The sequence below is a fragment of the Ambystoma mexicanum genome, chromosome 5q (genome assembly GCF_040938575.1).
Source record: "Ambystoma mexicanum isolate Mex_15411 chromosome 5q, UKY_AmexF1_1, whole genome shotgun sequence".
NCBI lineage: Eukaryota > Metazoa > Chordata > Amphibia > Caudata > Ambystomatidae > Ambystoma > Ambystoma mexicanum.
Window position 1 is genome coordinate 412,851,891 of NC_090933.1, and position 12,465 is coordinate 412,864,355.

The window sequence follows — 12,465 nt, forward strand, 5'->3', positions numbered from 1 at the left end:
GCTCTGCAGCTGTGCACCATCCCGAAACCAGTGCGACCCTTGTGCCGCTCGGGTGTTAGTATCCTACTAACATTCCCCTTTTTCTTATTTTATCCCTGCCGTTGTGTTCTGATTTCCTCCAATCCTTCAGTCCTTCTCCACTGGTAAGATCCTGTCCACCTCCTGATTTATGTCATAGCTTAATCCAGTTAGATTCTAAGTCTTGTTATTTTCCTAGGTATTTTCCTGTGTTGTGCCATACTTTCCAAACAAAGGGGGGAAAAGCTCAGGTATTCCATTGGTTAGTAAGACTTTCAGGGGATAAGTGCTACCTTCAAAACACTTACTTGTTGTTCTTTCCGTTGCAGCCTGGTCCGTGGCGGTGCATTCTCCCCGCTCTTTTGGGTGATCGGTCCACTTGCCTGGTTATTAGACAGCAAGAGGTCATATCATTTAGAAGGTCTTATTCCCTCACAGAGAGGAGGCTTGGGTGGAGGCTCCACCCAAAGCTCTTCAAGCAACTTCCCGGCTTTACGGTTCTATTCTCTGGTTTCACGCACTCTCCTCACCGGTGAGTAACACAAAGTTCTCAGAGACAACGGCCCTGTTAAGAGAATTGCTGAGGAAAGGAGAAGAGTATAAGTGGGGTAGAGAACAAATTACTTTGTTGGAAGAAGTCAAATCATGGATAGTCAACGCCCCATGTCTGAAGCTGTTCAATCCTACGTGGGAAACATACATCACCACAGATGCAAGTGCATACGAGCTGAGAGCCACGCTCACCCAAAAGAAAGGGGATGCAGAACAAATCTGTTTGCATCGGAAGCACTCTGACGCAGAAAAGAACTATCCCACAGTCAGAAAAGAAATGCTTGCATGTGCCTGGGCTGTAGAGTACTTCCGGAAATATGTTTGTGGCATAAAGTTCTGGTTGGTCACCGACCACAAACCCCTAGTCCATATAATAAGTCGAGGGTGCACTAAGACCTTGGCCATGAGACTTGCGCGGATTGGAGCCAAGCTGCAAGAATACACCTATGAAATACTACACATAGCAGAGTGGAGGAACACACAAGCAGATTGCATGTCTAGGTTACTGGAATGGGGAACCCCGGCCACCACGTTTCTCCAGGATGAATGTGTAGTAGCGTCCGTCAGTGACTTAAGAAGCTAAGAGTTCCAAGAAATTAGCGAGTCTCACTGGAAAGAAGAGCTAGACAAAGATGAAGATGTATGAAAAGTAGCCAATTGGGCTAGGAAGGGGTGGCCTAGTGAAACAACCATACCAAAGGAACTGCGGCCTTAATGGAAAGTGAATGAAGAAATGTTGGTAACCAAGGGGTTGGTGATGAGAGGGGATCAAATAATACCGCCAGTGGGAATGAGGAAAGTGATCTTTTGCAGGGCACCCGCGGGCCATCTGGGCGGTAACATGACCATGTGAAGAGTGCAAGAGACATACTGGTGGCCGTGCATGGACCCGGACATCAGGGTCATGATAGAAAGGTGCAATGTGTGCGTGAGCAGCGATAAAAGACTCAAGGTATGGCAGGCACCGATGGTCCCCACCGAGATACTGTCAGGGGTATGGGACAAGTTGCCCAACCACAAGTATGGGGTGCTCATTGTAGATTACCTTTCAAAATGGTTAGAGGCAGAATTTGTACCCAACATCACCACAGCTACCGTGATAGAATTGTTGAACAGAGTTTTTCAGAGGGAAGGCCTGCCCAAAGAAATAGTCACAGACAATGGGGTAAAGCTTGTTTAAAGAGAAATGGAAGAATTCCTACAGAAACACATCATCAGGCAGATCAGAGCTAGTCTGTATCGCACACAGGCCAATGGGCTAGTCGAAGTGACTAATAGGTTCATTAAGGGCGCACTAGAAATAGCTAGTGCGGCAGTGATGGATCCTTACAAGACGGTAAAGAAGGCCATAGCCTCTCATCGCCTTACTCCAAATGCGATCCCCAGTGTGTCACTCTTTCAAATGCTGAGGGGGAGGAGGACCGCTTCCAACTTAGTACCCCCATGGTTATGCAGAGGGAGGCAGAGCAGTTCGTAGGACAGAGGTAAACGAAGGAGACCTAGTGAAAATAAAATGACCTCACAAGGATCAAGTAACAGGATCTAAGTACAGCCAGCCAGTGGAAGTTGGACAAAAGGGAACCAACCCCATCTACACCAAAGATGGAAAAAGGTGGAATTTAGAGAGAGTTGCAGTGTTCAAAAGATGTCTCACGGAGAGGAGGGAATCAGCGGAGGAATCTACAGCAGAAGAGCAAGAACCGTATCTTACCTATTAATTGGCAGCTGACCTCTCCCTAGCACTTCCTCCACTAGGCACTTATATCTGCTGCTCACTAATGAGCACGGACACTCCCAACACTCACCCCCACTCCGTCTTCGCCTCTCCTCCCTCCGCACTTGCACGTTCTGAATGCTCACACGTCCGTCTTTATCTTTCAGTGTTTTAATTGTTTTCAGTTCCATATTCCCTCCCTGTTGCCCGTTGGGTGCTTTGAAACACAATTACAAATAGTAAATAAATAAATAAAATTACGAGGTATGGTGTCCATTATTGAACGAGAACTTGGCTAACTTAGCTACAGCAAGCAGAGAGGCCCAGTTGTTACATGTAGCGGAGGCGAAACATCGAAAGTATTGCTCGATAGTTTGATTTTGTTCTCTCCGTAAGACCATTAGTCTATGGGTGATAGCCTGAAGACAAGGAACGTTTTATACCAAGGGCTTTACTGAAGGCAGTCCAGAACTTAGAGGTGTATTGAGTGCGTAGGTTGGAGATAATCTGCTGTGGGATTCCATGAAGACGAAAGATGTCAGAAACAAAAAAGGGCACTCATTTCAGTGGGTGTGTAAATTTCCTTGAACAAAGAAAAATTAGCTAGTTGGGGAAAAAACATCCACTGTTACCATTATGACGTTAAAGCCGTTGGAAGGAGGTAGATCCACGATGAAATCCCTGGACACTGTATGCCACAGAACAGAAGGAAGGTCGGGTTGAGTGTGTTTGCAAACCAGTTTTCCGTGCTGGTGTTTGGATTGAACACAGGGCAAGATGCTACGTTTCATGATAACGCCTTTTTCCAATGACAGCCACCAAAAGTACCTTTTGACCAGTTCTTTGGTAACACAGGTCCATGCATGCCCAGCGATTTGAGAATCGTGGCAAACCCAAAGGCCTTCTTGTTGGAGCTCCTTAGAAGGAAGGTAAATGTTGGAACGATGGAAGAAGAGTCCGGAGTTCTTCCAAAGCCCGGTACGAAGAATTCTGATATGTTGGGTATCTTAAACAACGGACTGCTTGATGCAATTGAGGTGTGTATCACAGCGACAAAGGCATCAGGGGTAAACATTTTGGTGTTGTTGTCGTGGGGCCTATTGCTAGTCCCCGTACTCCTAGACAAGGCAGGCCTCCGCAATGGTACTGTGGGCTTCTGGAATGTAGGTAACTTGAAAATCATAATGATGAAAAAAATGAGCCCATCTTGCATGGCGGCTGTTACGGCACTCAAAATCCTGTAGATGTTGAAGATTCCGATTGTCAGTGCAGAACAACTTAAGAAGGGACATACCCACCAGGTGGAGGCGCCCTTCTTGGCCAGCCAGTTTAACTGTTAGGAGCTCTTTCTTGCTTTCCGCTGGAGATAGAGTTTTGGGATAATACACCAGCGGATGCACCATATCGTCGAACTGAGTCTGCTTGAGAACAGCTCCTACTGCTTGGTCCGAAACGTCAGTCTCCAGAATTAAACAATGATCAGGTGCGGGTTGACACAAAATGGGAGCCATAGTGAACCTTTTTTTTTAATGTTTGAAATGCCTTATCAGCCTTTTTCCGACCAAAGAAAAGGAACATTCTTTTTGAGAAGCAAAGTAATAGGCAAAACTATTAATGAGAAAGCAGTATGAATTTGCAATACATATTTGCCAACCTCAAGAATCGCTGTATTTCCTTCACGTTCCAGGGCGCTTTCCATGATACAATGGCTTTGATCTTGTGGTGGTCCATCGAAATGCCTTTATCAGACAAAACATATCCTAGATAGGTGACTTCAGTGACCCCAAAACCATTTCTCAGGTTTGGCTCTCAGTTGGTTTCTCTCCAAGCGACTTAGTACTTCACAAAAGTGATTGCAATGTTCTTCTTTGGATCATGAACATATTAGGATGTCGTCGAGATAAATGACATCAGTGTGAAGGTGGTGGTCTGAAAAAAGGTGATCAATACATCTTTGAAAGACCGCCAGAGCATTAGCCAAACCAAAGGGCATAACACAATATTGATAGTGCCAAAAAAGGGTCCGGAAGGCAGTCTTCCATTCATCACCTTCTTTTATCCTGAGGTGATGATAGGCACCCCTAAGGTCCAGTTTTGTGAAGACCTTGGCTGTTCTTACTGCCTCCAGAATATCAGAAATCCAGGGAAGAGGGTATTTGTCTTTCTTGTTTAAGCCACGGTAGTTTACACAAGGCCTGAGTTCAGTGGTGTCTTTTTTTGCCACAAATAAAAGGGAAGCCCCGGCCGATGACTTAGACTCCGTTATTAGACCATTAGCCATGTTCTTCTGCAAAAAGTCCCTTACAGCTTCTTTTTCCATGGATGAGAGAATGATCATACAGCTAAAAGGAACCTCCGTACCTGGTAGTAGCTCAATGGCAAAGACCTTAGCTCTGTGAGGAGATAGTATTTTGACCCTGTCGTTGGTAAAGGCTGCTTGGTATTCTTGATATTCAATGGGTACCAGACAAAGTACTGAAGAAGGTAAGATACTGGCCTTGGGAGGAATAGAAAATTGTACCGTAAACATATATGTAGCAAGTCAGCTGGTGATATGTAACTTGGAACCCAGAAAGAGGCTATGTGCCTTCCAATGCATGTAAGGATTGTGCTCCTATAGCCAAGGCATTCCCAGAATGATGGGGTAATTGGTAGTCTGGATTAGATCAAAGGACTGGATCTCATGATGGTGATGAATTCTCAATGACAAGGGTGTGGTGTTAGTCACAATAAGTCAATTTGTAGGGTTAACTTAATCAAGTCCTCAAAAGTACAGGGTGAGGTACGTGTGCCATTTCGTCCTTCAAGTCGTCGTTCAATCCTCTACGAATAACAGTAAAGCAAGCTTCTTTGGGCCAGCCAGTTGTTTGGGCAAGCTGTCAAAACTTGCTAGTATATGTCAGAGTGTCTAAGAAACCTTGTAGGAAATCCAATAGAGTGTCCTGGCTGGTGTAGGTTAGTTTGAGTCTGTCGAACATGGTTTTGAAGGCAGCAACAAAGGCTGCATAGCTGTCCAGGATGGGTTCAGCAGCTACCACCAACCTTGTGGCCCAGGCTAAAGCACTTGCTGTGAAATTGGTTATTATAAAGCCTACGTTTGCTCAGTCATTGGGGAAGGCATTCTGACAAAAGCAAAACCTAACTAGACAAGCATCTAGGAATTCCTTTAACTTTTTAGGGCCTCTGTGAAACTTTTCAATAGTTGAGGAAACAGGCAAGAGAGGCTCTGGGACTGGATCATGATTGAGCAGGGCTTGTCGGAGTTAAGCGTTTTCTGCTTTAACCTCCTACATCTCAGCCGTCAATCCCTGAGCGATGTTGACCAGATCCTGGAATTGATCCATAGTATCTATCTGACAATTCTAGGCTTCGCAATCTGTCAAGATCACGTCTTACCTTAGGACTTGGTAACGACGCCTGAAGACGTGAGCGACTTCCTGTCCCCTGGGCAGCCACTGCGACCTTGGACTGATAACATGTGTGTAGGTTCTGCCCAGGGGACATGGAGCCAAGATAATACGGGAAAACCGTCACAGGGGAAAAAACCTTACAGGCAGAGAAGAAGGTCCAGACTGGTTCCACAAGTAGAATGAGCTCCAGGAAGGCAGAACAATTGCAGGCAAGGCTGGCAGGAAAGAGGGAGGAGCAGAGCAGGAAGGAGCTCCAGATTGAGCAGAGCGGGAGAAATGGCAACAAGGAAGGCAGGAATCCAGGGATAAGGCTGAAGCGGGGAAGCAAGGCAAGCAAGGAGGGAGGAAACAAAGCATCCATGCAACGGGAGGAAACTATTGCGATGCAAAGGTTACCTCATGCTAGGAAACTGATATAGGAGACCAGAGGCTTCTGGGTTGCTGGACAAATTAATGTGACACCTAACGTGCAGATTTGATGCAATCCTCCATGATGAGAGAGGACGCGTCGCCAACGTTGCCAAAGCGACAAGGTCCCGGGCCCGGGGCTGCGGCAGTGACTGATAACAAAGAGATACTGCGCGCTGCACCCAATTTGCAAGAGTCTGTGCATCCACAGGCTCTCCCTAGTCTTTTGCCCTCTCTGCCTGGTCCATTATTTTGGCTTTGGGCTCTGCTAAATCCAATAACTTGTCCTGGCAGCCCTTCTAGGCCCAATCTATGCCTTACCTTACGTCCTTTGCAGCTTTCGTGACAAATGTCACCATCTTGGCGTGCAAATCTGGTGTGTTTGTGACTTTGCCGGGAAGCTCTGGTCTCGGACATTCCGCTCTCATACGGAATCTCACCTCTCTTTCTAGCGACTTTCAAATCTGCCGTGCCATGTAAAAGGCCACTTTAAGCGATGGAAACCAATCTGTTGATTTGGGGTGCCTAATGGCTTTAGGATCAAACATGTCTTCAATGTCCCCCTCGTCCCCTTGATCTGGGTTCGCCTCTTTTGGGTTCTTTGGTGGGACCTATTTGCTGGGCCTTTCCTCACTGAATTCCTCTCCATCTTCCTCCTCCTCTTCAGATCATCAGGCGAGTATCCGCCGTCTTGCCCCTGTGTTTTTCACCCCTGGGGTAGGGGTTAAGAGGTGGGGAACTGTCGACTTTGGCAAGAAAGCGCTCTTCAGTTTACTGAAAGCGTTGGCCACCTCACAAGGCTTTGTATTATCCCCTTCCATTTGGCTTCAGGGGAGCAGGGTGGTAGAAGAGGTTGGCTTCTTCTGAGGCTTTTTACTCCCCTGGTGTTCAACCCCTTTTTGGGGTGTTCTGCAGATGTGCCCTCTCCAGGGCCACGTGCCCTCCTTTTTCTGTGTATTCTTTGATGAATTCCTGCCCCCTTAGTAGCCAGGAGAGCCTCCAACACCTCCAAACGGTCCTGAATTGGTTTAATCCCTTGGTCGACTGCCAAAGCTAAGGAGTCCCCTAGGACCTTTTTAAAACGGAGGGCTAAGTCACTGTCAGCATCAGGGAACTCTTTTGGAACTCTTCCTCACTCCACTCTGGGGAAGGGCACCTAGATTCTATGGGGTCTAGCTTATGTTTTATTTAGAATTTGCTTGAACACTGCAAGCTGCTATGAGTATGAGTGCTTAATCAAATCTTTAAACTATACCAGCTGTCATTCAGCTGAGGCGTGCCTTTGCTTGAACACCACAAGCGGCTCTTCTGCTGTGGGCAATCTGCTCCAGTCACAATCTCTACCCACTGAGCGAGGCCCGGAATGCTGTTTTTGAATTGTGCTACATGCGTTCCTCCGACCACTTCTATGCTCTTAGATCTGTGAGCAAGCAGTGTAATTATAATCCGGAGGCCGCCAACGGTTATTCTGCCACAATACTGCGTTGCCGGATGTGACATGATGAGCCACCGTCGCAGAAGCGAGGTGGCGCTCGTCATGGAGGAGGTGCTGCCTCCATGGTCCTAAAGCCTCCAGAGGAATTAAACCCCACCGGGAGCTACACTCTGAAAGCAAACAGGGGACTGATTGGGATTTGTACTTGCCTAAATATTTTTTTTGTTTTTTGAGAAGGTGCTTAAATAATTCTTTTTTAAAAAGAGAAAGTTTAAATTTAAAAGGCTGCCGATGGGTAGCAATGAAGAAAGTTAAAGCATAAGACTTGCCTCCGGTCTTGACAAAGAATCAACAAGCAAGTCTGGGGCAGAAAGTCTGGGAGGGAAGATATGTTTTTCGAAACCAAGCAGTCCCTAGATCTTCCAAAATCAAGTACACGACTTAAAAAGGAACAATGTCAAAAAGACGTGCAGACTGCCCCAGCACAGCACTGTACATTTACTTTGTCCCAATCCAGTCCATGGTTAAAGCCAAGAGTTAATTGGCTGAGTAGACCGATCAATCCAAACACACCACAAAGTAATGTCTAAATCAAGTCCAGGTTCAACGCTGAGAATGAAAGCAAAACAACAAAAGAATCCCAGCCAGAAGATCCCAAGAAACAGGTCAGGCAGGTGCAGTTGAGAACAGGGTAAAAAATTAGCACTTCATAACAGGAGTGCCCCTCTTGAGAAGCGTGCCAATAAACGTGCACAGGAATTGTTCTTCTGCGATTGCGTGGCAACAGCCATTATGTGATGACATTGTGCCTGTGCCGAAGAGAAGCGGCTTGGCATCTTCTGGGATTCGTATTGCTGTGCAGATCCCTTAAGCCTTCAAAAAAGGCTGCTTCATAGATGAAAAAATAGTAATTTTATTTGATTTCTCTATCCACAGGGTATAAAAAGGAGGTACAGATCAACATATTTCTATTGAATCTCCCGTATTCCTCTTCTGTTCTGATCTTTCTCATGATTAGTTTTCAGAATCCAGGTTAGAGGTTATTAAATGATTCCCATCTTTTTGATGGGGAGTCCTGAATCGGGGAGCCCAGGTGGGTTTTGAATTCATTGTTTTACTCGTCTGACGAATTTCTATAGATTCTTCTCCTGCAGATTCCTCATCTTGATAGATATCCATCATCCAGCTCTCCGGCTCAGAAACTCAGCCGTTAATTGTCGATCTGTCTTGCCCGGCTCTCGATCATCCGCTCCGGAAGTGACGTCAGGCGTCGTATGTATAGCATGTCACTACACCCCTAGCTTCAGTTCCTCCTTTTTTCCCGGGCATTAATGCTGCAGAAGGAAAAACAGAAGGAGGCAAATCAGCCAGTAAAAAACTTAACAAGGGTACACCCCAACAGGGTGATCCCACACAACAATTGATTGAAAACATTTTTTTTTTTTGAATGACATAGAAGCGGTCATCTAAGAGCCATCACCAGATGTCTTCTTGTTTGGACAGAAGTGACAAACTACCAAACTTTCTGAGCAGGGATGGATGGGAGGGTCGATGAGAAAAATCTGCGGGCAAAGAATCCATAGAAAAATCAATGCGGTGAGTCATTTTTCCTTTATTGGATTGCCTTTCTCCCGCAAATTCCTCATTTTGGTAGACTCCCCAAGAAGTTAGTATAACGGAGGAGGGCAGAAGGTTTTAAACAAGAAGATTCTGTAGAACCGCCCTACAGCTCCCCATGCAACATCCACGGCAAAGTGCTTGGTAAATGTATTTATGGATGACCAAGTGGCTGCCCGGAATGTCCCTAACACAAACCCCTCTTTGGAGGGCTTTGGAGTCCAAAACCCCACTGGTTGAGTGACCCCTAATGCCTGCTGATTGGTAACACTCAGATATGCACAAAATAATCCATGTGACAGGGTTTGTTTGGTTATGGCAAGACCTTTTCGAGACAAAGAACGGGCCACGAACAACTAGTCTGACTACTGAAACTCAGATGTGCTAGCAACATAGAAGCTTAACGTTTTCTTGGGGTCAAGGTGACGTAGCCGCGGCAAATCGATAGACTGGGACAGGTGAAGCTTTGAAACCACCTTAGGAAGGAACCTGGGCCCTACTTTGAGAGAGACTTTCTCACAAAAGAACCTTAGAAAATGAGGTTTGCAGCAGAACGCTTGCAGCTCGCTAACCCACCTGATCGATGTGATTGCAACCAAGAAGGCTGTCTTAAGGGATAACATCTGTAAAGAACATCAGTGCATAGGCTAAAACGGAGCCATTAAGTAGGTCAAAACCAGATTAAGATTCCAATCTGGGACAACAAAAGGAGTTGGCGGAAACTTGTTGAGGAGCCCCGCCAGGAACTGGGCCATGACCAGAGCAGTAAAGAAGGAACCTTGGTTTGGGGACCTCTTCAACACAGATAGGGCCACCAAATACCCTTTGACTTTGGTAACCTGAAGGCCTGGCAAGGCCAGTGACAGAAGGAACTCCATCACTGTGATCAGTGTCAGTCTTGCGTTCCCTGCACTATGCCTCAAATCTTCTCCACCTGTACGCATACAAAGATTTTGTAGAAGGTCTGCGTGCAGCCAGCAACACCAAGTACCTCCTCTGAGAGGTCCCAGTCATCATACCTCATCCTCTCAAGAGCTACGCATGGAGGTTGAGGGGATACAGGGTCACGTGGAGAACACGACCCTCCGACTAAGTCGGGAGATGCAGACGCCGAGGCAACCGGTGAGGCCGGCAGGTGGTCAGATCAGAGTACCACATCCTTCTCGCCCAATCCAGGCTGATCAAGATCATGGTTGCTTGAAATCTCTTCACCTTCCTGAGAACCCAAGGGATGCCGGTAATCGGGGGAAAAGGCGTAGTGGAGATGGAAGGTCCAATCCACCAGAAACACGTCCCACAGTGCGTAGTTTGCTGGGAATTACCTCGAGCAAAACTGTTGCTCTTCCTGTTGGATTCCGTGGCGAGCAGCTACACTACTGGGGTACCACAGAGAGCGAAGACCTCGACTAGGACCTCCTGCACACTTCCTACTCGTGTGAGACTGTGCTCTGCCTGCTCAGAGTATCCGCCATGGTGTTTTCCGTCCCCGTCATATGAGCTGCCGAGATAGAGGTTTGGTTCTCCCAGAACCCGGGCTGTATCACCTCTGTGCAGAGGGGGTAGGAGTGCACACTACCCTGCTTGTTGAGGTAGTGTCTGACCACCGCGTTATCCGTCAGGACGAGGACATGCTTCCCTCTGAGAGACAGGGCAAAAGCCCTCAGGGCTAACCTGATGGCCCGCAATTCCAGCCTGTTGATGTGCCACCTGGCTTCTGATGGAGACCAGAGGCCGCACACCTGCAAATCCTTGCAGTGAGCGCCCCAACCCTTCAGCAACGCATCCGTGACCATTCAGGCCTTTGGCCAAGGAGGCCTGAAGGATTCCCCCACCATGAGATTGCTGCATGTGTTCCACAGCTGAGTTCTCAGTCTACCTGTTTGGATACTGAGAGGTGATCCGTGAGTGCTCCCAGATAATGCAATAACTGGTCCCTCAGGAGCCACTGAAGGGATCTCATGTGCAGCCTGGTCTCTGGCACTAGAAAAATACAGGAGGCCATGGGACCCAAAAGCCAGAGGAAGGAAAGCTGCTGGTAGGGTGGCATGATTCTGAAACAAATGCACCATCTGGGCTATGTTGCCGACTCTTCCTTCGGGAAGAAAAGCCTTCCCTACCCGAGAGTCTAGGAGTGCTCCGATGAACTAGAGCCACTGTACTGGTGTCAAATGGGTCTTCTTCAAGTTGAGGGAGAAGCCCAGCCTGTGCAGTAGTAGACAGGTGTCTTCCAGATGAGAGAAGAGTTGCCCTGCTGACTTCCCCCGGATCAGCCAGCCATCCAGGTATGGAAATACATGGACCCCGGATCTCCTGAGATGATCCGCGACTACTGCCATGAGCTTGGTGAAGACCCTTGGAGCAGAGGTCAACCCAAAGGGCAGCACCTTGAACTAATAGTGCGTGTCCCCTATGAGGAAACTTAAGAACTTCCTTTGCTTTTGGTGTATTGGCACATGGAAATAAGCATCCTGCAGGTCTATTGACACCAGCCAGTCCTGAAATTCGAGAATTTCTCTCAACATCACCATCCTGAATTTGTCTTTCCTCAGGAGCTTGTTTAGAGCCCCGAGGTCCAGAATTGGGTACCAAGAAATGCAGAGAATACCAGCCTGATCCTCTCTGTTCTGGAGGTACCTCTTCCACAGCACCCTTTGACAACAAGGCTCCCAAATCTTACTGGAGCTCCTGTCCCGGTTGGATTGGGGGCGGTGGTGGGGTAAGTCCGGTGGTCTTTTTAGAAAGGGCCAAAAATAACCTCACCCAATCAACTGCAGGGCCAAGGCATCAGAGGTTATCTCCTGCCACTGGGGCCGATGCCCTGCCAATCGTCCACCAACTAGTACATCATGGGAGGGGTAATCAAAGCGGCATAGGGGGCGAAGTGAACACCTTTCTGGCCAATGCGTCCAATTTCTTTCCCTCTCTGTCCAGAGGCAGATTGGAAGTGGATGCTGCTGCTCTGGTGGAAATAGTGGCAGCCCGCATAACGAGCCCTTCCGGGGAAGGGTGTATCGTGAGGAAAGAAGGGTGTCCTCTTGCTGGCCTATACATCCCTGTAAAATTGGTGTTTACAGTTGGAATACTGCAAGGGTGCTTCCATAAGGAGGATAAAGGGTCCGCAGTGGCTGGGTTGAATGGCATGTTATGCTCAACTGTGATACCCTTGTGCAAGATATCAGTGAGCTGATACTCTTGAAAAGGTGTGGTAGACGACTACAACCCAAGGGTGTCAACAACCCTGTCAACCAGAGTCCTGAACTTGACATTAGCATGCGTTTGGGGCTGGTTTTGCTGCAACTCAAGGCTTGGGG

The 12,465-nt window shown here is 47.5% G+C and overlaps 1 protein-coding gene across 1 annotated transcript in view; it reads left to right on the forward strand.

The window, feature by feature from the left end:
• The window catches only part of CABLES1 (Cdk5 and Abl enzyme substrate 1), a 782,082-nt gene that overhangs the window by 721,378 nt on the left and 48,239 nt on the right, over nt 1-12,465 (forward strand). The window lies entirely within an intron of this gene.